Source organism: Ictidomys tridecemlineatus, chromosome 11, assembly GCF_052094955.1.
Source record: "Ictidomys tridecemlineatus isolate mIctTri1 chromosome 11, mIctTri1.hap1, whole genome shotgun sequence".
In the NCBI taxonomy this organism is placed as follows: Eukaryota; Metazoa; Chordata; class Mammalia; order Rodentia; family Sciuridae; genus Ictidomys; species Ictidomys tridecemlineatus.
The window spans coordinates 35057958-35084082 of NC_135487.1; the positions used below are offsets into that span (position 1 = coordinate 35057958).

Sequence of the window (26125 nt, forward strand, 5' to 3'; positions counted from 1 at the left end):
GGCGCCCCGGGTCGCGCTGGCCGTGGAGGAGGAGCGGCGCAGAGGCGGCGGCCTGGCGGGGGACAGCGGCTGCCCGCGATCGCGGCCGGCCGGGGAGGCGGGGCGGGGGCGAAATGGCTTTTCCAGATTAGGGGCCAGGCTGCGCTGTTGACACAGTCATAAGTTTTAATGAGAAATTTTGAGTATTTGTGTGGGAGACGCGGCCTCTGTGCGCACAGATGCGGCGGGCTGGCGCGCGGGGGGCCGCCCTCCCCGGCCGCCGGCCACGGCCCCGCGCGGATTCCTTTCAGGCCGAGGGGAAACGCTGAAACCCGCTCACCTTTGAACGGCCAGGGACGCTGTTTACCTTGGCTGCCCGAGTGGCAGTTTTACAGATATTAAATACCGAGCCCAGGGTGAGCGGGGGCTCCTCACTTGGCACCCCCGCCGGGGGCCGGGCAGGGCACCCCGAGGCCTCGGGCTGCCCAAGACACCAGGGGTCAGCGGGAGCGCCAAGCCCTGCACCCTGGATTCCGAGCCCCCTTCTGAGGATGGCCTGGTGTTATTTGGTGCTGGGCAGACGCCCGGGGCGCTCCCTTCTCACCCACGCCCTCCCCAGCCTGTTCAACTCCTAATTCCATTTTCTGTGTGGAGGCCCGGGGATGAGACCCGGGCAGACGCTCCCGGGCCTGCTCACACACTTCTTGGCATCTCTACATCTAGAAACCCGAGGTCTCCAGCGTGGGCACCTCCTCCCTCAGCAGGGCTGCAGTGGCCTGGATCTCCTCTTCTCCAGGGACAGAAGAGACCTCTCTCCCTTCAGATCCCTAGGGGACAGAGGAGGGTTCTGCCTGAGCCCCAGGCTCCAGCCGGCAGTCAGAAGGCTCCCTGCAGAGGCACAAGCCATGTTGATTTTACAGAGAAGGCTGCTATGCACATTTCACTGCTGATTTATTGGTTTTTAACTAGATCCTTATGCTGGGCTAAAAAAGCCATCTTGCACTTTGCAAGGCTCTGCTGACTGCTGCCGAAAATGACACACAGGGGCTTCTCCTGCCCTTCCCCCCACCTCCCTACACCAAAAGGGCAATGGATAGTTGAGGTGTGAGTCCTTTTCTGAGGGAGGAGTCTGAGCCCACAGCCTCCCTGCCACTGACCACCTGCCGTGTACACCGGGGTGAGTATGTTTGTGTGTATAAGAATTTATGGACCTGCAGGGAGGGGCTAGGAGAAGGGCAGAGCCCACACTGAGTCTCAAGCATACTGCTCATCGGTTTTTTCTCGCAGTCCCCACAGAGCTCTTTAATGAACTTTGGGACCAAACAAATGTGAATTGACATCCTGATTACCATATCGGCTGTGTGGTTTAGGAAAGTTACATAAACTCTCTGATCCCTGACTTATCATTGGAATGAGTGTAATTCTTACCTATAATGTGGGGATCACACGAGAGAGATTGTTTGTGTGCCACCAGCCCAGGGCCTGGCACACAGATGGAGCTTACTGATTAGATTCTCTCCAGATTCTTCCTCTCAATGCTGGCTGGTCACACAGGGAAACTGTTAAAAGGGAAACTCCTTAACACTACGGGAAAAATGACTTCAAACGGCTCCTGGGACTACATACAGTGTTTCATCATTTAAGTGGAAAATGACATCCTAATATATTCCATAACTTTATAAATTAGAAGACACTTTAACCTATCAGATTATCAAATCCTCTACAAGTTCTATGAGCAAAGCAGCTAAAACAGAAGTAGCAACATCATCCCCCCCCCCCAGAGGGGATGTTATCACAGAACTGTGATTTGAACAATGGACAGTTTCTAGCCCAGAGCTCATTTCTTGATGTCACAGCTGCCTCTCAGGTTATTCCACATCGCTCTCTCTCTCTCAGGGGGAATGGGTTTGTGAAAAAGACAGATCTTAGGTACAACCGTGGCCTGTGTGCAGGCCTGGGAACCAAGGAGAGCGGCCTAGGGAGGGCCCTACCTGCACACCTAGCTGTAGGAAAGGCCTCTTTGACTAGCCCTGGAAAAGCCACCAGAGAGCAGGGTGGGCACAGTGAAGACAGGTCTGATTGAGACCCCTAGAACTCAGGGAGCCAAAGGAGGACGCTGACTGCATCTGCAGAATCCATCAGCGGCCTGATGGGTTGCCGTTAAACAAAGATGGGATAAGGTTACACGTGTTTTCCGTGGGAGTCGGCTCCGATTTCAGCCTGATGATTTAGTCAGGTGTAAGCATGAAGTTTCCAATTTAGAGAAATAAATCTCCAGTGATTTTATTATCCCCTGTTTTACCCTGACACCCAACTTCACCCCGGCCCCCTGTCAAAGCCCTCATGATGTGTTTATATAGGGCGCACTGTAATTGATTGGCGTGCAATAGAACATGACACAGAAAATGTGGCCTTCCCCACCAGGCCCAACTCTGGGAGCTTCCATATTTCATCATCCCCCAGGCCCAATCGGAGGCCCCCACTCGCTGTGGCCACAAATTCCTGGGATTCTAGGTTGTCTGAGAAGAGGAGCATGAGCCTAAGGGACCCAGCAAGGCCCCCCAAGGTGGCCTCAGGGGATGTTTTGGCCTGGAGACGTGGGGTGAAGAACCTTGGAGAAAGGCATCTGCCCTGGGTTGGGCTGACTGGACTCGGGACCTCAGAGGTCCTGCCTGCTGTGCAAGTAGCCATATTGACCCCTCCATGGCTCCGAGGTTGACACTTCTAAAGTTTTAAATTTCTGAGATGGTTGTTTTAAATAATCTGTTATTTCAAGTATCTATAAGCCTATGGTTTGAGATTTATGAGTATACAGTCATACATGTAATATTATGGAACACTGCTAATATTTCTAATACAAATACAAATATAGATGTGGACCTGCATCCTGACAGCAGTGCTAAAACCAGGGCCACTTTCGCCATTATCATTTATTGAGGGCTTTCAACCTGCTCAGCTCTTCATGGGGCGTGTTATATAATTCTCCCAACAAGGTACTGCTCACTCTTTTACACTTGATGCCATTGAAGATCAGAGTAGGTCATAATTTGTTTAAGCCTACACAATTGAACTCTACATAATATTAGCATTTTTTTAGTAAAGCAATGAGACAAAGTGGGAAAAGCAGATATGGGGTGAGAAGCAATCCTCACCTCATGGACTGTCGTCAGGAGTGTGCCTACCGATTCTCACACTGTTCACTCAATTGTTACTGACTCTGTCCTGAACTCTAGGAAAGGGACCAGGGTAAAGAATCCCCAAGACTTGGGGTAGAGAATTAGGGCCCAACCTTCACCAAACCTTGACCATGGGCACTTCACTTCTGATTCTTATGGAATCCTACAGTTTCTGAGTGGGAAGGGAAAAGTTATTGTAGGTGCAACCTCTCAACCAGGACCTAGATTCTTTCCTTTCCCAGGCCCCTGGTGGGTGGGAGTCTTTATTTTCCCATCAACAAGTTTTTACCTTTTAAAAGAGCTAAAATCTACTTTCCTGTAGCTTTGACTTAGTGATCCCAGCTCTGTTCTAGAGGGCCTCAGAGTACATCTGCTTTATCTGCTCTATGACTCTGGAGATCTTGACACAGTAAATCAAATATGTCTACTTACTTCCTCACTAGCCATCCATCCAGCATCCTTTATACCCTTCTCCCCACCCATCATCCATCCATTCCTCATCCATCTATCACTCCATCATCCATTAATCATGTACCTATCTATCTCCACCCATCCATCTGTTCATTCTCTCAGTAGTTACTTATCCATCCATCCATCCATCTGTCCATCAGTACATCCAATCAGTACATCCACTTTTTCCTCCTTTTTATCCCCACCTTTTCATCCATCCATCCATCCGATATGCACCCATTTACACACCTACACATACTTATTAATTTATAAGGCACTTATGGGCATGCTGGGAGGGAAATATGAATATGCCCTCAGAAGCTTGGAGAAAGAGAGAGAGAGAGAGAGAGAGAGAGAGAGAGAGAGAGAGAGAGAAGAAGGAGGAGGAGGAGGAGGAGGAGGAGGAGGAGAGAGGGAGGGAGGGGGGAGGGAGAGAAACTAGGCTTACAGCTACAGAGCTTACTCATTCCAAAATGTCAGCCATATAGGAAGTTTCTCAGAAATTTATAAATGAGTGTCCAGTGAGGGATTCCGGCTCTATGTGCAATCAGGATCCAGAACAGAGAGGGGCTAGGGTGAGGTTGGCTGCTGAGGGCAGGATACTCTTTACAAAGTGGTGTCCCGGATGCAAACCTTCCCTGGACCAACATTACAGATCTATGACAGTCAAATTGAAAAGCTTTGGTAATAATGTGAAGAGGGGACCTACAGAAAGGGAGAAAATCTTTTCAAGCTACTTTCTGATGAAGGATTAATATGGGGAACATATAAAGAACCCAAAAAACTTAACACCCCCGAACCCACAAATAACCCAATTGATAAATGGGCAAAAGAACCAAACAGATACTTCTCAAAAGAAGAAGTACAAATGGCCAACAGGTATATGAAAAAAATGTTTAACATCTTTAGTAGTTGGGGAAACGCAAATCAAAACTACACTGAGATTTCATCTCACTCCAGTCAGAATGGCAGCCATCAAGAATACAAACAAGGAGCTGGGGATGTGGCTCAGTGGTAGAGCACTTGCCTAGCATGTGTGAGGCACTGGGTTTGATTCTCAGCACCACATATAAATAAAGGTCCATCAACAGCTAAAACAAAAAATTAAAAAGGAATACAAACAATAATAAATACTGGAGAGGATATGCAGAAAAAGGAACACTTTTACACTGTTGGTGGGATTGTGAATTAGTACAACCACTATGGACATCAGTATGGAGGTTCCTGAAAAGATTAGGAGTGGAACCGCCATATGACCCAGCTAGACTACTGGTGTTAATCCTGAGGAAGTCAAGTCATCATAGTGCTACAGGGATACATGCATGCCTGTGTTTACAGCAGCACAATTCACAATAGCCAAACTGTGGAACCAGCCTAGGTGTCCATCACTGGATGAATGAGTATAGAAAATGTGGTATATATACACCATGGAATTTTACTCAGCCATAAAGAAGAATGAAATTATTGTCATTTGAGAACATTTTGTTAAGTGAAATAAGCAAACTCAGAAAGTCAAGGGTCATAGGTTTTCTTACATATATGGAAGCTAGAGGGGGTTGGGGTGGGAAAGGGAGGTGAGGATGGAATCTCACAAAAATTGAAGGGAGATCAGTAGAGTAGAAGGAAAGGACCAGAAGGAGGGAAGATGGGAAACGCTGGGGCATGATATTGACCAGATTCTATTGTTATATTTGTGCATATTTGAAAATGTAACAGTGAATCCCACAACTATAATGTGTCAATAAAAATATGGAAAAAGAATAAGTTCTAAATCACACTGCTCATGGAAGATGAAATATTATGCATTTTGAATTTAAAAAAAAAATCCAGGTCTGGGTTGAAGCACAGTGGTAGAGCACTTGCCTAGCATGTGTGAGGCACTGGGTTTGATCCTCAGCACCACATAAAAATACATAAAATAAAGGTCCATCAACAACTAAATTTTTTAAAAAAATTTCACGATCACATTAATTTATTAGTTTGTTCCACAAACACTTTTTTGAGCATTACATGTTGGATACTTGAGATATGATGACAAATATTATAGACAGATCCTTGCCCTTGTAGACCTTATCGTCTAGTGTGGGAAATACATTCTAAAATATTGTATTTTAAAAAAAAGAGCAGGAGAAGAGTACAGAGCAGGGAGGAAGATGCTGTTTTAGACAGGAAGATTAGGCAGGCTTCTCTAGAAATTTCCTCTTGACCAGGGGACAGGGATGATGGTGGCTTCTGTCTTACTTTGGAGAGAGGAATGGTATGTCAGGAAGCAAGAGCTGAGGGTTCTCTGGGGAACACTCTGGTGAGAAATCAACCCTTTGTGGTTGAAGCAGGGCACCCACCTGGTTTACCTAGCCTGTCGGGCATCGTCCTCATTTATGGAGAGGGTACGATTTGGCTGGCTCCAAGAGTACTCAGGGATCAAGCCTCACTCCAGGACAAGCATGGAACGTGACTCTTGGTGTGCACCTGTCCTTGAAAGTTCTGGGTCTTGGGTGAGCTGTGTGGGGGAGGCCCCCAACTCTGCCAGTTCTCTTCTGGAGGTGAAAGAAGAGTGGGATCCCCTTCACAGAGACTCCTTCTTTCTGTTTTTAAATCTCCCAGACTCTCTGGGCAAGGTGGCACACACCTGTAATTCCAGTAGCTCAAGGAGGCTGAGGCAGAAAGATCATAAGTTCAAAGCCAGCCTCAGCAAGTTAGCCAAGACCTTGTCTCAAAAGGAAAAATGAAAAGGGTTGGGGTTGTGGCTCACCGGTTAAGAACCCCTAGGTTCAATCTCTGGTATCAAAAAACAAAACAACCACCACAAAACTCTCAGAACCCAGAAAAGTAAAAAGGTGAGCTATGGAACTCTCAAGGGACCAGGACAGGGAGAGGTCCAGAGAAGCTGAGGCTCTAGGTGGAAATGAGTGTCTTGTCTTTAGTGACAGTGCAGAGAGCTCTTCTTCACTGAACATAAAGCCAAGAGCTGAGTGGAGGTAGCCCTAGGCTGGAAGTTCAGACACCTTGCCTCTAACCTGAGTCTTTTGCCACTGTGGAACCTTGGAAAAATCTCCAAAGAGCTCAGCTTTCCTCACTGTGAATTAGCTTCTTAAATCAGATGACTCCTGTGAATCTTCTGAGTTGGAACATCTTTGGTTTGAATTGATATAACATAGGTGAAGATTTCAGCAAGAGGGGGTCAGGTTAGCCCTCACATGCAATGCCCAGCAGAACAGTTTTCCTGTCATGGGAGTAAGTATATTTTGCCTTTTAGAAACTTGGCGGCCAGACACAGGGGCCAGGTGAGATCTAGGCCTCAGGGTGTTCACAGCCAGAGATGGTGGTCCGTAATGAACCATGCCTCCTGGTATTGGTGACCTTGTAAATTCCCCCACACAACCTAAATTTAGGTTGGCCTGTGACTCTTTCAACCATCAGAATGCGGCAGAGGCAATATTCTGCCAGTTCTGGCTGGAAGGTGTCCTACTGCTATGTAACAAATTACTATACACCGAGAGGCTAAAAGCAACACACACTCTCTAAGCTCATGGTTCTGTAAATCTTGGCCTGGTGTGGCTGCGCTCTTGCTCAGGGGCTTTACCAAGCTGGAATCTAGGTGTTGGCTGGGGCTGTGATCTCACCTGGGCCTCAGGGTCCTCAGCCAAGCTCATTAAGGTTGTTGGCAGAATTCGATTCTTTGTAGTTAAGGGACTGAAGTCCATGTTCCAGATGCTATTGTTAAGTACTTTGTGTACATTAACTCCAATCCACACATAACCCTAGAAAGCAGGTACTATTATTGCTCCATTTTACAGATGAGGAAATGGAGGCACAGAGATGTTAAATAACTTACTTAAAAGTCACACAGCTAGCAAATGGTGGAACCTGTCTCTTCCTTGGACACAATAAGTCTGAGATTCTAGCATCATGGTTCTAGAAGTTTAAGTTTCAACAATCCTTTCTGGTAGATGAAGATTCTCTCACCTTGAAGATCCTTGAATTCTCAGATCCTAAGATTCTTGAATTCTCAGATTCCAGTTTGAAAAAACAAATGCCTGCCATCTGCAGGGGTGGGGGTGGGGGTCAGGGGACTTGAGGTGGGGGGGTGACACAGCTTGAACCCTTAGCCCTGCTTGGCGCTCTGCTCTAGGAGTTAAAGAGGCTGCCGCTGCCCCTTTAGGCACTTGGTTCATTCCTCTGAAACCTGAAACCCCTTTGGAAGTGGGAGCCCAGGGTGGTATGAGAGCGGGAGGGAGACCTTGCCCTATAACGCCTGCAGCATCCGCAGAGAGGGGCCAGAATAAGCAGTGAGACCAGGACACCGAGTTCCCTGAGAACGATAACATTCCCTACGTCCCGCAGACCCCAAATAGATCCGTGTTGTTCTCGGGCGTTGCTGGGGCCTGAGGAGGGAAGAGAGAGATGGTGGGGAAAGGCTGATGTTTCCCTGGGACCCATCATCCTGCCTGTGGTGTTTCTGTAGGAGCTGGGGCCACATGGCTGGCTGGTGGCCCTAGAATAGTTGTGTGCTCCAGGACCCCAGGGAGGCCGCCCAAGGCCCGGAAGCAGGGCTGGCTGGCCACGCTGGGCAGGCAAAGACGAGGAGCCAGGTCAGGGTTGACATGTGGAAGCGTTTAGGAGCCTGGGAGACTGGGCACTGCAGGATGAACTGTCCTGGAGGGCTGGGGCCCAGGGCTTACTGACTCCAGTCGCCTCGTGCTACAGATGGTGAAACTGAGGGGAAGAGAGTTGTTGCACAGAGTTCAGTGAAACCTCTGGAGTGGCCCCCACACAGTCCCACCCTGTGCTCCGGTTGTACTGGCTGGTGCTTTTCTCCCAGGCCCAGGGCCTTTGCTCATGTCAGATGCTCCACCCAGAAGGCCTTTCCACTCCTTTCCTTGCCTGTGAAATACCTGTCACAGTTCTCATGCTGCCTCCTCCAGGAAGCCTTCCTTCACCTTAACCGGTCCTCTTCTCTTCTGTGCCCGAAACCCCTTCTCTGAACACAAAGAGGATGTCATCTGCTCTTTTTTGCCCTCTGCTCGCTTCCTCCTACTACTCATACTGATTACTGCTGTCTTTGTTCAGATCCTAAAGGTGAGAGTTAATTTACATGCATTCCCCATTTAACTCTCGCAAGAGTCCTTTTGATATATAAGGGGAATTGAAGCCCTGACAAGTTAAGTAATATGTGTGATATCACACAACAGAAAGTTCCAGACAGATTCACCCCTGGGTCTGACAAGCTCCCATGCCTGCACCCAAGCCCCTGGATTCCCACCTCCCTAAGCGTCACTCATCTTCACGGCTCTTGTCCAAGCTGCCTTCTTATTGGTGTCCTACACACTTGCCCTCAACCATCGGTTCTTTAAAGGCAGAGCTTCTGCTCTCCTCGGAGAGCTGTCCCGAGCTCTGACCCAAAAGTGCTCAGTGAAAATGAGGTTAATGAGAAACTCTGAGAAACTCTGAGGCTTTACCAAAGTGGAGTATTCTGAAAGTTTCCTGGAAGGTTCTGGTCTCTGTTTTCCCTGGAGACTGCTTCCTGAAAGATGGTAGCTGAGCTAAGGCCCTGAAAAGTGGGATGAGAGAAGTTAGAGATGGCCCCTGTCGGAGCCATGGAGAAGTCAGCTGAAGTGGAGCCCCGTGATGCTGGAAATCTGGTGCCGTGGGTCACGGCTGGAATGGCACTGGGGACTGGTGAGAGATGTGGTGGGGATCCGTGGTGGGTTCTTGGGTGGCACAGTGCTGGAGATTCCCAGGGTAACTCTGGGAGGAACTTTACTAGACATCTCTCCAGACCCCTCCTATGGCTCTTGCCTCAGTTTCTGGTGACCCTATGGTGATCACTAGAGGGTCATCTTATGCATAGGTTCCTACGCCATTACCTGGAAAAAATCCTGGGCGGAGGCATCTGGAGAGACACCAGTGTAGACACAGGTTGGAGGAACGCTGGGGAAGTTGTTCTGGATATGAAGGAGATCTTTAGTTCCTCGATGCTTACTGGCTGGGTACTGGGTGGGCAGAGCACAGTCCCAGGAACTGTGCTGCCAACTGACCAGCAGTAGGTACCTGGTTTAGGGTTTCAAAGTTTATTTAAATGTGCGACGTATACGCAGGTTGGTGTCAGCTTTGGAAGCAGACAGGCAGAGGTCAAATTCCAGTCTGGTGCCTTTTCACACATGACTTAATCTCTTCAGACCTCAGTTTTCTTATATGTAAAATGGGCAGAAAAGCCCATTTTGGGTGTGTGTGTAGACAGTTTATCCTCAGTAGTGCTCAGAAGATGAAGACCTCCCTTACCTGGCATCTCCTCCTTGTCCCCGTTTTAGGGTCTTATCTTTTCATTTGGGGATCTCAGGTCCTCACAGCCCCAAACAAGCCTCTGGTATAGTCCATATACCTTAAGCTTCTATCTGCCTCTAGATCTTTCTGGAGCTGCAACTGCCTATGAGACTGCCTCTTGGTCAGTGGCTCCAGGATTTGGGTCCAGAAGCCTGGGACAGCTCCTTGAGCTGTCAGATTCTCTGACGGCTCGGCCTGCAGGCTCTGGTCCAGCATTCCCCCCTCTGCCCCTCCCGTCTACTCCAGTGACTGAGAACAGCCCACAGCCTCCTCTGCGTGACTCTGCCTGCTCTGCTGCCTCCCAGCCGGTGCTCCACTGGCACTTCTGCCCACAACACTCTCCCCTCACTTTCCACCCAGCTATGTCTTACTCCTTCTGTTTAGATGTTGCCTCCTGAGACCCAGATTGCTGTGGTCTGAATGTCTGTGACTCCCTCTCCCCCTTCATATGTTGAAGTCTAATGCCCAAGGGGGTGGCATCATGAGGTGGGGACTTTGAGAGGTGACTGAACCCTCAGAAATGAAACTAGTGCCTTTTAAAATGAGATTCCGGGGAGCTTGTTTGCCTCTTCACTATGTGAGGTACCATCACTGGAGCAGAGAGCCACCCTCCCCACACCCAAGTCTGCTGGTGCCTTGATGGTGGACTCCCCAGACTCCAGAACTGTGAGCAATAAACTTCTGTTGTCTATAAACTAGCCAGTCTGGGGCATTTTGCTTTAGGAGCTCCAACGGCCTGAGATGCAGATGGTCTGTGTGCGATCACTTTTTCCTCAAGTCAGTGAGAAGGTGTGGAAAGAGTACCTTTAAAGGGCCTGAGGGAGCAGAGCTATCTTCAGGCCTCCTGGGATTGGTGGGGCAACCATCCCTCCATCCATTCACTCACACATCCACCCATTCATTGAGCCACACACCTATGCTATACATTCATTCAGCCACACATCCACCCATTCATTCACTCACATGTCCGTACACTCATTCAGGCACATATCCATGCATTCACTCACTCAGACAGGCATCCATCCATTCATGCAGCTTACACTCTGGCACCATGGCTGGTGCTGGAACATTAAAGGGAGGTATACAGCACAGACTTAGCAGCAGGGACTAGGTGTTCCCCTGACAAGAGTCTCACATTGACAACTTATCTAAAATCTCTCTGCACTTTAGATCCCACATCTGTAAAGTGGAGGAAAACCCTGGCCTGTCTCTTAGTGTTGCTGTGAAGATGAACAGGGATCATCCACATCAGGGTCAGTCCCACTCAGCACAGCGCTTAGTGCAAAGTCTCAGCTTCATGGCCACAGGGTATTAAATATTAAGAATAAGACTCTGTCCCTGTGTCTTTCGGAATCTCTGTATCTGCTGGTAAAAACTGATATGTAAGTAGAAAAGGATAATAAGGGGATAGTGTACTTAGAGGTAAATGGAGTAAGGACCAGGATCCAGGTCTTTGATGACAGTTTTGGGCTATTCAGAGCTGTAGCCCCACTCAGACTGCACGGTCTGGGATTTGATGCTAATCTTGCCCAACCTGGCAGTAGTTCATGTAGTGAGAAGTTCATTAGCACCTGGGAAATAAGAATGATAATAACAATAGTGCCTTCCATGGTCCCAGTATACTACAGCTTGCAAAGTCTTCCTGTTTAACAAATTTCCCACTTAAGTTTCCTTAAAAGCCATAGTTAAGTAAAATAGGATTTTCATGATCATTTCTCAGAAGAAAAAACTGAAGCCTAGGGAGGGGGATTGGCTTGCCCAAGGTCATGAACAGACCCAGGCAGAGCTGGGAGGAGCATGCACATCTCCTGACTCCCTACCAGCCCTCTTGGCCCAGAACCCCAGGAGGGGCTTGCTTGCCTGAGCAGATTTAAACCTCAGCAGACTGAGGAAGGGACCCTACGGTGAGGTCTTGTAGAGGGAAGACTCAGTTTCAGTGGCTCCTGTTCACAGGGTATAAATGATGAACAGAGTTGGAGGCCATGGGAGGCTTAGAAGGGTCACCTTTGCATAGATGCCATTGGTTATCAAGGAGGGTAGTGATTGGGAATCCTGGAAGGAGGGCCAGAGGCAGGGCTCACTCTGCCTTCCCCTCTTTTGGGAGGCAACAGATAGTCCCTGTTGAGGACACTCTGGAGCCAAGCACATGAAGTTCTAATCCCCATTTTATCACCTCTAGTGAGCAAGTTCCTTACATCTCTGTGCCTCTGCTTTCTCTCCTACAACGGACATCACCATGTTAGTACTTCACACTTTTTGTTGTGAAGAGGACTAAATGAGGTAATGTATGTAAAGTGCCTGGAACAGAGCCGTCAACACTCAGGAAACGTTAAGACGTGACCAGGATTTGCTTCTCCTGGCTAGGGGTCAGCTGGGAGGGGCGCGTGGCCATGCCAGAGCTGAGGAGGAAAGGGGCCAGGCTGTGAGCACAGTGGTGAGGTGCTGCAGGAGCGGCCGCCTGTCCCCAGTGATAAATCATGAACATATTTTTAATGATTATTTAAAACTCTTGGCTGCATGCCCGTCCTGGGAGGGCCGTCTCAGCCCTTGTCAGGCCGTGGCAAATGGAAGGAAAGCTTGCACATCACTTATTGAGGGTGGCTTCTTTTATTCCATTATTTCCCTAATAGACTCACTGACAAAATATTGTTCTTGGCCCTGGCCTGGCCCCTCTGCTTGTGTTCAGAGGTAATAGGCTGCCCGGGCCAGGGGACTGCAAGTTCCCCATCAAGGGGAGGCAGGCGCCAGGGCTCAGCAGTTCCTTGTCCACCAGAGTGTGCAGGGCGAGGCAGGAGCGGGTCTCACGTGGTTAGGAGCCTGGCTTTGGTGAATTGCAGGCTTGGGCTCTAGTTTCCTCTGCTTAGGACTGAGGGAGAGAAATGAGACAGAGGGAGGAGGGCATCCTTCCGGGTTTCCCTGTCATTCATTTACCATTTACACTGAGAATTCACTTGCTCAGTACTTTCCCCACTGCTAGGGCCTGGAGGGCTTTTTGAAGATCATCTAGAACAGTGATAGTCAAACCGTGTGCCCTGGAACCCTAGGGTTCCTCAGTATGAAGCTGACTGGGAATCAGCCTGGGGGATAGAGAGAAGGAGTGGTGCTCTGGGCCCCCCACCCCATCCTCAAGTCTAAGCAGCCTTGATTTTATTTTGCTTTCGCTTTGGGCTTTTAACCCTGCTAGTTAAAAGAAATGTTTGAAGAAATGTTTGGTTAACTCTCTTATTGTACAAAATGGGAAACTGAGGCGCTGAGATGGGATGGACTTGATCCGGGTTACATAAATATTTGTAGAGTTAGGATTTGCCTCTTTATCCCGAGTTGTGCACAGAACTGCAACCACTATGTGAAACAATCAGAGCCAGGAAACCCGGGTCTAGAACCAAGTTTACAGAGGTATCCCGAGCCAACAGGTCCTCATGTGTGACCAGCCTGTCTAGGTGCGTGTGGGACCCCAGAGGCAAGCACCTTTCCAAGTTGTCCTGGTCATCTCTGGTGGTTTTCACTCACTGTGGAGACTAGAAGTCGCCGGCTGTCAGCACGGTTGAGTTCTGGTGGGGTTCTCTTCCTGGCTACAGATGGCTGCCTTTTTGTTCAGTCCTCATCTGGGGGAGAGAAAGAGAGGGAGGGAAAGAGGGAGGGAGACAGAAGATCACGTGTCTTCCTCTTTAATAGGGCATTCATAAATTCTGTCATCGTAGCCCTACCTTATAACCTAATCTAATCCTAATTAATTCTCAAAGGCTTCACTGCCAAATATTCTCACACTGGGGATTAAAGTTTCAACACACAAATTTTGGGGGACACAAACATTCAGTTCATAACATGGGAAGCTCAGTTTTTCTACAATTCAGTGGCGTTCAGTCATGGAATTCAGTAGCCCTGCCTGACTTCGAGGGTCCTTTTCCTGAAACCCCCGTGGTCCACGGTTTAGGAAATTTGGACTTCCTGAGGAAAACCGCTGGGTGACAGTATCAGGCAGGATCACAGAAAGAAACAAATGATACACTCTGGTTGGTTGATGGAGGTGAGTTTCTTTTTTCCTTCTTAAGTGGTGACAAAATCTATTTAACTTAAAAATGACCATTTTAACCACTTAGGAGTGTACAGTGCAGCAACACTAAGTAAATTCACACTCTCGTGCAACTCCACAGCCTATCATCTCCAGAACTTTCTCATCCCCCGCAACTGAAACTCTGCCGTTAAACACTACTCCCCAAATCCCCTTCCTGTTTGCCCTTGCTAACCGTTGCCCTACTTGCTGGCCCTATGACTGGGCCTGTGCTAGGTATGGAGGAAAGCATTTTAAGGGGCCTATTTACAAAGGTGTGGACAAGGTTTAGGAAAAGCAGCAAAGGGTGGAGCAAGGTCCTGGGGCTGGTAACACAGGAAGCAGTTACCAGCCCTAGGCGTGATGAGAGGTCAGGTGGGGTGACTGAAGCTTGGGGAGCCACCTTAAGGCAGCCCTTTACTGTTAGGGGTATAAGGCCAACTCCTGGTGAGCCAGCAGGGTGGAAGGGATAAATCCCCTCTTACCCTTCTCCCTTGGACAACTCAAGGTCTCCCTTTTCCCACTGATGAGGTCCTCCTCACAGGCACAGAAGAGAGGTGACAGGCAGAGGGTGGCTAAGGAGGGGCAAAGGAAGACAGGGAGATCACAGCAAGCCTCAGTTTGATTACACTAAAATAAACCTCAGAGGCAGTGCATAAATTAAAGGCTCTTGTGGCAGTTTGTACATTGCACGTGACCAACAATGGGAAGGTGCAATGGATCTCCATTTCCTGTCCCGGGCTTCCTAGCAACTTTTCACACTCAATGATTTGCTTGCAAATTTCTGTTTGGTTGGCAGGTGATATGCATGCTGGGAGGTGCTCCCTTACTCCCCTGTGTTGGATTCTCCATCAAAACAGCCCCACCCCTCTCTGATTTCACACTTGGGAGTTGCTGACATCTGCCTGCCTCATGCCCCTCCTTCCCGAGGTACAGAGCAGATCACATGCTGGAGAAGAGACAAGAGGCCAGTGGCAGATATTTAGCCTTCAGAGCAGAGTTGGGAGATATTTCCTCGACCCTCCTAAACACTTGGGACCTGGCTGCGTAGCTCATAGTCTCTCTTTCCCTTTCTCCTTCGATATGTGAAGCCCAGCCTGTCCCTCTGAGCACCCCCCTCCTTTTCACTTTTGGGTTCCCTTCATGCATCCCTGAGATGGATGGTTCTTGACTTCCTATATGTGTGGAGAGACTTCAGGGCATACAAAATCTCTAGCATCCCTCAAGTAGGGTGCTCTGGTGGGAAGCAGGCACTGATTACTAAAGGACAGGATCCCTGGCCCACCCAGTTCTTACTTTGTGCCTATGGGATAACAACTATTGTGTACCCATTGCTTTATGGGAGTCTTACACATTTGCAAACTTAATTATCACCCAGCTCTATCCTGAGTTCCTGTTTCAAGCAGGAGGGAAGAGGTCAAAGGTCTCATCCAGGGTCAGCCAGCAGTCTATCCTAGAGCTAGGATTTAAACTAAGGCAGATTGGTCTCCAAAGTTCTTTCCAACCAACCTGGGAGGTGTTGAGTTCCCGGTCCCTGGAAGTGTGTAAGAAGAGGTTGAATGGTCACTTGTCATGGAGAGAGTCAAATCCAGAAGAAGGTTCCTGCCTGCTCTGAGATGCTAAGATCCAGAACTCTTGGTTGGTCATCCAATATCCTCTTATTGACATGTGCCTCTTAGGAAATGGGAGTTTCCCCTTATCCATGGGGGTTTGTTCCAAGACTTCCTGTGGATATTAAAAACCATGGGGAGCACTGAACCCTCTATATTTTCCCTTCTTTCCTCCATCCCTCCCTCCCCTTCTCCCTTGCTTGTTCCTTCCTTCCTTCCCTCCCTTCCTTTTCTTTCTTCTTCCTTTCTTCTTTCCTTCCATTCATCCCTCCCTCCCTCCCCCTCTTTTTTTCTCTTTTTGGCACTGGAAGTTGAACCCAGGGGTGCTCTACCACTGAGCTACATCCCTGGCTCTTTTTATTTATTTACTTAAATTTTGAGACAGGGTCTCGCTAAATTGCTGAGGCTAGCCTAGAACTTGTGAACCTCCTGCCTCAGCCTCCTGAGTAGCTGGGATTATAGGTGTGTACCACCAAACTCTGCATATTCACTATATTTCTTTATACACACACATACACAAATTGAATGCCTTTTCCATCTTAGTTAAACATGTATTGTGGTTGTCACTTTTTCAGTTGAGATGGGACAGTAAAATGCACAAATTTCTTTTTCCGTCTTCACAATTTCACAGATAGAAGATCCATTCTTACATAGATCTTAGTAACATCATCATAAGATTTTTCTCTTTCCTCATCAAGTCAAGAACACTTATCTTTTTATTTAAAGAAAACACTTTATGGCTTCTCTTTGGCATATCTGAATTGCCAACATCACTACTCTTGTACTTTGGGGCTATTATTAAGTAAAATAAAGGTAACTTGAACATAGCACTGGAATATTGTGGTGGTTGATCTGATAACCAAGATGGCTATTAAGTGACTAATGGGTGGATAGGGCATACAATGGGGACACTCTGGAAAAAAGGATGATTCACATCCAGGTTGGGACAGAGCTGGACAAAGTGAAATTTCTTTCTTTTTTTTTTTTGTTTTTAGTAAATTTTGTTATTTGTTTTAATTAGTTATACATGACAGTAGAATGCAGAAAGCATTTATGCGCTTCGATATATCATATATAAATAGAGTATAATTCCTCATTTCTGATTATACATGTTGTAGAATCACATCAGTCATGCAGTCATATATGTACATAAGGTAATAATGTCTGTTTCATTCTACTATCCTTTGTATTCCCATACCCGATCCCCTCCCTTCACTCCCCTCTATCTAAAGTAACTCTATTATTCTCTAGTGCTCCCCACCTCCTTATTGTGAATTCACTTTTGCATATCAGTGAAAACATTTGGCCTTTGGTTTTTTGGGATTGGCTTATTTCACTTAGCATGATATTCTTCAACTCCATCCATATACCGGCAAATGCCATAATTTCATTCTTCTTTAAAGCTGAGTAATACTTCTTTGAAAAAAGATATATATATATATATATATATATATCACGTTTTATTTATCCATTTGTCTATTGATCTAGTGAATGGCATCTAGGTTGGTTCCATAATTTAGCTATTGTGAATTCAGCTGCTATAAACATTGACGTGGCTGTGTCACTGTAGAATGCTGATGTTAAGTCCTTTGGGTATAAACCGAGGAGTTAGATAACAGGGTCAAATGGTGGTTCCATCCCAAGTTTTCTGAGGAATCTCCATACTGCTTTCTATAGTGGTTGTACAAATTTGCAGTCCCACCAGCAATGTGTGAGTGTACCTTTTCCCCTACATCCTTGCTAACACTTATTGTTGCCAGTATTCTTTATGATTGTCATTCTGACTGGAGTGAGATGGAATCTCAGTATAGTTTTGATCTGCATTTCTCTACTAGAGATATTGAACATTTTTTCATATATTTGTTGATTAATTCTATTTCTTCTTCTGTGAAGAGTCTGTTCAGTTCTTTAGCCTATTTATTGGTTGGGCTATTTATTTATTTTTGGTGTTAAGTTTTTTGAGTTCTTTATATATCCTAGAGATCAATGCTTTATCTGAGGTACATGTGGTAAAGATTTTCTCCCAATCTGTAGGCTCTTTCTTTACATTATTGTTTCTTTTGTTGAGAAGAAGTTTTTAGTTTGAACTCATCCCATTTATTGATTCTTGATTTTACTTCTTGAGCTTTAGGGGTCTTGTTAAGGAAGTCAGATCCTAGGCTGATATGGTGAAGATTTGGGCCTACATTTTCTTCTAGTAGGTGCAGGGTCTCTGTTCTAGTGCCTAAGTCTTTGATCCACTTTGAGTTGCCTTTCATGCAGGATGAGACATAGAGGTTTAATTTCATTTTGTTACATGTGGCTTTCCATTTTTCCCAGAACTATTTGTTGAATAGGCTATCTTTTCTCCAATGAATGTTTTGGCACCTTTGTCTAGTATGAGATAAATATATTTGTGTGGGTTTGTCTCTGTGTCTTCTATTCTGTACCATTGGTCTATGTGTCTGTTTTGGTGCCAATACCATGCTATTTTTGTTACTATAGCTCTGTAGTATAGTTTAAGGTCTGGTATTGTGATTCTTCCTGTTTCACTTTTCTTGCTAAGGATTGTTTTGGTTATTCTGGGTCTTTAATTTTTCCAGTTGATTTTCATGATCACTTTTTCTATTTCTAGGAAGAATGTCATTGGGATCCTAATAGGAATTGCATTAAATGCTTTTGGTAGTATGGCTATTTTGATAATATTAATTCTGCCTATCCAGGAGCATGGGAGATCTTTCCATTTTTTAAGGTCTTCAATTTTGACAAAGTGAAAATTTTGTCATGCTACTCAGAATGGGACACAATTTAAAACTTATGGATTTTTAACTTGTGGGATTTTTTTCTATTTGATACTTTCAGACCCAGATTGTTGTCATAAAACTGAAGCTGTGGAAAGTGAAACTGCAGATAATGGGGACTACTGTATAGGTATGGGTGGGTATCTCAGTGATACCTAGTTATATAAGAAGGTAGGAATCCTGGGGTACAATGGGTGGGGAAAATGTGCAAGAGTGGCACACCAGTGAGAAGTACTCAGGCAATGAGCTCACCTCTCCCCTCCCTGTTCTTTCTTGTTGCCCTGGGCTATTCTCTGAGATCCAGGTGGGCAATATTTTAAAACACATTCTGTTCTGAACAGAAATGTCACTGACTTGCAACATGCTCTTTGTATATTACAAAGAAACAAACTCAGGTGGTGATCAAGAGTGCTGGGTTCAGTCTTCTTGCTGCTGCAGGTTTGTGGTGTGACTATGAGCATGCTTTCCCATCTGTTTAACGAGGAACTGGAGAAATTCACTGCTGAGGACCCTCAGGTTCTGATGTTCAGATCTCTGGTGCAGGTTTGCACATGTGTTGAGCCTTGGCTGTGATTTGGGACTCCATAGTAAAGGTAGGCTGTGGTTAGTGTTGATTGTTTTTTTTTTTTTCCTGCTTTTGCCAGCCCAGACTCCTTTAATCTCAACGTACTTCCCTTTTAAAGACTCTACTTATCCAGACTCAGAGGAAGAAATGGTTCCAGAAAAGGAGAGCTGGATGGTATGGAGGTGGGAGTCTTTAGAAGAGCAATAGCAAGAAGAAGGAACCTAGACCATCCTCGGCTTCCTTGGGCTGGGGAAGCCAGAGTCCTCTGCAGACTTTGCAGAGCCATGGAGCTCAAGCCATAGTCCATGCTGCTGGTGACCAGAGTGTCTCTGTCAGACTAATAAGTGGTAAATGAGAATATGGTGCTGAGGCCTATGATATTTGCATCAGCCATCTATTGCTCTTCAACTGACTACCCCCAAATTAGTGGCACTACCACCATTTACAAATCTGTGGGTGGGCAAACAGGACTGGGCTCAGCCAGTTGGTTTTTCTGCTAGTCTCAGCCAGGCTTTTGCATTATGGCAGCCAGCCTCTAAGATGAACCTTTCTGATCCCTGTCTACTCATATTCATATCCTTGTGTGGTCCTCTCCCACACTGTGTCATGGTTGGTCCCTGTGACCACTGGCAAGAAATACTAGTGATGGATGGCATGTTGCTTCTGAGATGGGGCTATAAAAGACTGCTCCTGCTGTGTTGGGCTCCTTCATGTGCTCCTGTTCCCTCAAATCACTTATTCTGGAGGAAGTCAGCTGTCACACTGTGAGTAGTCCTATGGAGAGACCTACCTGGCAAAGAGCCAGAGCCCCTGCCCAGTGGCCAGAGGAGCACTCAGGCCAGACAACAATGAGGCAACTGAGTTTGGGAGCGGATGTACCTGCCCTTGTTTAACTTTGAGATGATCAATTTGCCTGAGACCTGGAGATATTTTGATCCAGAATCATGTAGCTAAACTGCTGCTAGTTTCCCAACCTTCCGAAACTGTGTGGAGGAAGAAACATTTTGAGCAGCTTTGGAGGTAATTTTTCTGGGGGTAATTTGTTTTGGGGGTAAATAACTAAAATGCTCATGCATTTATGATCAGATGACAGTGATGACCTTATTCACACTTCTGGAAGTTGGCTGGCTGATTGCTGGGATGACAGGGACCTTCTCTGATCATCCAGCAAGCTAACCTGGGATTCTTCACATACTTGCAGTCACAGGCTTCCAAAGGCAGCACAGAAATGCTTAAGTACTTTTTAATCTGTTGCTTGTGTTATCTTTGCTAGGGACCCATTAGTCAAAGCCAATTACATGGCCAGCCCAGATATGAGGGGTGAACAAATAGATCCATTTCTTGATGGAGGAGGAAGAATTTGTGGCCACTTTTCCAATGACAGAACACAGGGTTCATGTATCAGCTCCCATCACCCTCAATACTCTTCCTTCTCTATTTCTTCACTCTTGAACATCCTCCCTTTTGCTAGACTCTGCATCTGAATAACAAATGCTTATTGAGCATCTGTTATATGGCAGGTGTTGTCACAGTCATGGCCTCAATCAGTACCCAATGGCAGCCCCTGAAAGGTGACCCACTTCATAGTTGAGAAATGAATTAAACCCAGAGGTACTTTACCACTGAGCCACAACCCCAGTTCTTTTTATTTTTTATTTTTAGACAGGGTCTCACTAAATTGCTTAGTGTCTTGCTAAGTTGCCAAGGCTGGCTTTGAACTTTTGATCCTCCTGCCTCTGCCTCTAGAATCACTAGAATTTCAGATGTGCACCACCATGCCTGGCCAAGGGCACATACTTACAAAAAAAAAAAAAAAAACAACAAAAACTGATAACATATAGTTGTTTCTATAATTGCTCATTTCATTTTTTTCAGGGTCATCAATGTTCAAGTGTACATCAGAGCATCTATACTTGTTGAATCTCTTTAGGCCATCTATAAATCTGGAATATCATGGGAGTGGCAGTGTTTTTGTGTATTGGGTATGTGAACTTTTTCTTTTATTTTTACATAGTTTTAATTGGTGCATTATAATTGTACCTAATGGCCAGGTGCAGCGGTGTATGTCTGTAAGCCCAGCAGCTTGGGAGGCTGAGGCAGGAGGATCTCAGGTTTAAAGTCAGCCTCAGCGACTTAGCAAGGCCCTAAGCAACTTGGCAAGACCCTGTCTTTAAATAACATACATAACAGGGCTGGGGATGTGGCTCAGTGGTTAAGTGTCCCTGGGTTCAGTCCCCAGTCCCTCCTCTCCCTGCCAAATTGTACCTAATAGCAGGATTCATTGTTATGTGTGCACATAGGCACACAATATAACAAAATAATTTGGTCAAGATCATTAACTTTATTTCTTTAAAATCAATATTATAGAACTAGGGTATAGCTCAGTGTTAGAGCAATTACCTAGCATGTGTGAAGTCCTGAGTTCAATCCCCAGCAATACAAAAACCAAAAAACTAAAAACAGTATAATCTCAAGATATGCAGAAGGATATTAGTGATTTGCATGTTTTTCTGAATATTAACTGTATTACATATTTCAGGAAGTTAAATAACTTTTTCAGAAGTTAGCTTTTTTTCTTTTTTTGCCTTCCCTCCTTTTCCTTCCTCCTCCTTTCCTCCCTCCCTCCCTCCCTTCCTTCCTTCCTTCCTTCCTTCCTTCCTTCTTTCCAGTTGTGGGGACTGAGCCCAGGGATTCTTTATCACTGAGCTACATCCCCAACTCTTATTTGAGAAAGGGTCTTGCTAAATTGTGAAGGCCTTGAACTTGTGATCCTTCTGCCTCAGTCTCCCAGGTACCTGGATTATAGGTGTGGGCCACTATACCAGCTGCTGAAGGCTTTGTTTGGCTCCTGGGTTACAGGACTTGATGGATCCATTCATTGCCAAACCCAATTCAGAATATTCTCTGGTCTATTTGGAGATTGACTGTTTTTATACTACAAATAATTGTACTGACAGGAGGGTGACAGGCCATCTCCTGAATAAATAGTAACTTTATTTTTACATCAGATGAAATATTTTTGAGGATATTTAAAGCAATAATTAGGGATCCAAATATAGCAGTCATCTTTCTTGTTCCTATCACTGTAGATCACATGACTGAGGTAACAGTGCTACATAGCAAACTGGGCACTTGCTCCTCCTGTTGGAGGCTGACATTCCTGTGATCCATTCCATGTTTTTTTTTTTTTTTTTTTAAGAGAGAGAGAGAGAGAGAGAGAGAGAGAGAGAGAGAGAGAGAGAGAATTTTTTAATATTTATTTTTTAGTTTTCGGTTGACACAACATCTTTATTTTATTTTTATGTGGTGCTGAGGATTGAACCCAGCGACCCACGCATGCCAGGTGAGTGCGCTACCGCTGTACCCACATCCCCGGCCCTATCCTGTGATCCATGTTTTGAATTCAGAAAATCTAAAGTGTAAAGAATAGATCATGGCTAATAACAATGAAAATAGCTTGCAGTAATTTGATAAGAGAGAGAAATAAATGTTTTATAAAGGTCCTGATTATACCTAATATGTCAAAATAATTCAAAGTTGATACATGGGATACTTTGTCCTCATTTGAATATGATTCTATGCCTGCAATACTCCTGGCTGCCACCAGGTAGCAGTAATATCTTGAACAGCCTAAATGCTTGAACCATGGTTTTTATGTGCCAAGTGTCAGAAAATTATACATGTATCTCACCAATTACTACCCGCTCAACTCCCAATAAAATAAGAATATATATTAAGCAGCATTTCTGGAGGCAATGTAGTATAGTCCTCAGGGTAGTGTAAGTATGGTTCTTACTTTCTTACCCAAGGGAAGGGGGATAACAAAAATGCTTCCAAGACAGTGGTATTTTATACTGGTAGAAGAACTGTTTTCATCTCACCACGAGCCTTCTGACCTCATGCCTACACATCTTGGAATGGGATTAATGTTCAAAGCTCAAGTGTCAGCAGTATGGAGCATAGTTTATAACTGGTCTCACTCCATACATTGCTACATTTCTGATCTATGTTCAAACAGTAGTGGTAGTGACTATTTATTGAGCATGTACTCAGTGCCCCTCTCAATACCAGTTCTTTTAATCCTCACAGCAACCTTATGAAGATTGTATCATTAATATTTCCATTTTACAGAGGAGAAAATCCCCAGGGTTTGGGAAATCCCCAAGGATACAGAGAAGCAAATCCACAAGGGTATGAGTTCACCCATAAAACTTGCTTTGCCTAGTGCCTGAGACATATCAGGTGCTTACTATCTACAGGATTTATTATTGGCAGATGAGGAAATAACAGCTCAAAAGGCCAGCTGAGGAGAGAGCCCCTTGAACTGAGAAGTGTAGAGCAGCAAAGTACTTTTAAAAATAAAAGCAGTAAAAGCACAGAACAGGGGGACAATTAATTGACCTCTTGGGAAGGTATCCAGGAAGGCTTCATGGAGGAGGCAACATTCAAATGGGATCATAAAGGATAAATGTGTGGATGTGTGTGGGGGGGAGGGGATAGAATATGTCACTTGTTTTCCCATTTCTTCTCTTTTTAATAACAGAAACACTTGTTCCAAATTTAGCAGGACATATGGTCATCCAGCTACTGATTATAATTATTACTGTCCCTTGAAAGCTAGGCGAAGCTGTGGGGCTGTTTCTACAATAACTGTGTGTGGAAATAAAATTGCCAGGCAATTTCCCAAGGCTGGAGTGTGGACGTGGTGGTAGTGGGGAATGCGTTTTAGCCAGGAGGAGATGGAGGAGTAACAAAATAGAAAGAACCTGGGCCACTGGAGGACCTTGGTGAGCACAGCCACCCCCCTGCCTGTGGATCATGTTTGTTTCCTCCGTTCGTCTGATGGTGGCTGGAACTTCTAGCCTATTTGAACCACTGTGATGTAGACCTTTGTTTGAAGCCTGTTATTTAGTTGGAAGCTTAAATAATACATCGAGTAAGAAAGAGGAAGGCTTGTAGGGCAGATGGAACAGCAAGTCAAAGACGGGAAGAATGAAAGATGTTTTAGGGAGCTTTCTCAAAGGGTTGTTTTGAGGATCAAATGAGATAATAAATGTATGGACAGTGCTTAGTGTAGTACCTGCCACACACTAAGGTCACAATGGGTGAAAGTCATATATATATATATATATATATATATATATATATATTTTTTTTTCCCATGTGGTACAAATGACTTCTCAGAGTTCATTTATGAAATAAGGGTGATGACCTGGGTATGATGAAAACAGAGGTCCTTTCTATTTTAAGACTGTATGAATGGCCTACTGGGAGCAGGCGAAAAGAAACCTAACTACTGAGAGATGAATCAGTACCTTGACTTCCACCAATTTGGATAGTTTTCCTTAGAACCTCTGCTGCTCCCTGTCGCTCTGCTCCCCGTCTCCGTGTGCCCTACCAGGAACCAGCAGTTCCTTGGAGGAGTCGCAGATATTTGATGCTCCAAAGTCTTCCCAGGCTGGTTTCTCAGGACTTCTAAGGTGAGTCTTACGCACCCCACAAGACTCTGCTCACCTTCTGGGTAGGTCTGCCCCACTCTCTCTCGGTTACAGGCACTCCCATATGGCCTTAAGCTCCCTCTGGTCATTGGTAAGGGACATTTCCCCCTGCCTGGCTGCGGTAGCGGGGGATGAGTATTTTGTTCTCATGTTTTCAGTACCTGGCCAGGTCGGAGCCCAGCTCGGGTCCACTGAATGAATGAAGCCTTCCTGGGCAAACCTAGGATCAGCAGGAGAGGTGCGTTCTGGGAGGGCCGGGGAGGAGCGCCCAGGATTTCAGGGGTCGGAAAGTCGGATGTTAGAGAGCCTAAGTCTGTCACTCACACACCGATGCGGGAACTTTGTTGTTTAGGCATCATTAAAGGAAACAGAAGTGGCCGTTTGGGTAGGAGAGGAGAGCGGTTTAGGACACAGGAGGCCTGACTTCCCTCCCTCCTGGCTCAGGGTTCATCTGGGGGACCTGGGGAAGTGTGTTTCCCTCTCTGGGCCTTAATTCTGCCCCGGGACTTCCTGTCTTCTAGGAATCCCTGGGAGTCCCCCCACCCCCACCTCCCCTCCCAGATTCCCAGGCCCCACGACGCCTTTGCTCCTTGCCATGACCCAGGGATGGCACCGGGCACCTCTGCTGTCCGTCCCCTTCCTCCCGGTCTCCTTCCTTCCTATTCCCCTCCGCCCTCGCCCTCCTCCCTCCGCCTCCTCCTCCTCTCCCTCCCCCTCCCCCGCGGCCCTCCCCCTCCCCCCTCCCGTCCGGGGCGCGGGCCGGGCGCGCGCTGGGTGGTCCGCGGCCGGGGGCGGGCGGTAGCCTGCAGGCGTAATTGGCATGCACGCCGTTGTAGCTGAGACCGCTTAATAAAGCATTACATATCTCACCGCTTCCATATTTCATTACCTCACGCGGAGCCTGTGAGAGGGCCCTAATGGGAGTCAGCTGTGTTTTTACTTTCTGTTGTCGGCCGGGGACGGCTTCTCTGTGGATTCTTTGAAATGAAATAATGTGATGCACGCCGCGATAAGGGCCGGCCGTAATGAGGCCCAGGCCGCCGGGCGGCTGCGATTGCTCCAGGTGTCGCGTATTTGGGCTCCGAGGACGAGGAGGAGGAGGGGGCGGCGCCGGAGGAGGAGGAGGAGGAGGAGGAGGAGGAGGAGGAGGGACGCGCGGAGAGGAGGGGGAGGGCGCGGCGGAGGAGGAGGAGGAGGAGGGAGGAGGAGGAGAGGTGGAGGTCCAGGCTGCCTGGCGAGTCTTAGGGACCTGGGTTCGAAGCCTGCGACAGTCTCTAACTGCCCCCTTGAGAAAGCTGTTTGCCTGCCCGGTGGCCCGTGGAGTGGTGGCAACACCTCTCACAGCGGGGTGGCGCAGAGGCAAGAGAAAGGGGTTTGTGCGCTGAAAAAGGACAGCATCCCACGTGGCTGGATGATCACAGTTTATTAGTATTGCTACCTTACCCTTTACAGAGGAGGAGTCAGTGGGTCAGAGAGACCAAAGCCTAACTCTATGGCACACAGCAAGAGGCTAAGGGCGGCTCTGGGCATAGAGCCAGATGAAGCCAGAAGGAAAGAGGGAAGGAGATAAAGTTAGAGGACATGCTGGTTCACTCTTGGCTGATTTGTCTGCCTCCTGCCCCTGCCCACTTGGGGAGGAGCTAGGGTTTCTCCACCCTGTCCTGTGGGCCTCCTCATCCTGGGCCTGAGCTC

The 26125-nt window shown here is 46.7% G+C and overlaps 2 long non-coding RNA genes across 2 annotated transcripts in view; one reads left to right on the forward strand and one right to left on the reverse strand.

The window, feature by feature from the left end:
- LOC144368044 (uncharacterized) overlaps window positions 1-26125 on the forward strand; it is a 97093-nt gene that overhangs the window by 67543 nt on the left and 3425 nt on the right. Inside the window, exons 2-3 of the long non-coding RNA XR_013427769.1 lie at window positions 20811-22278; window positions 24275-24415. This is a non-coding gene — a long non-coding RNA (uncharacterized LOC144368044). The remainder of the gene's footprint in view (window positions 1-20810; window positions 22279-24274; window positions 24416-26125) is intronic.
- Window positions 12518-25558, reverse strand: LOC144368043 (uncharacterized). The gene is made up of 3 exons (XR_013427768.1): window positions 25323-25558; window positions 13398-13534; window positions 12518-12795 (listed from the first exon to the last, which is right to left on the reverse strand). It is a non-coding gene; the product is annotated as an uncharacterized LOC144368043 (long non-coding RNA).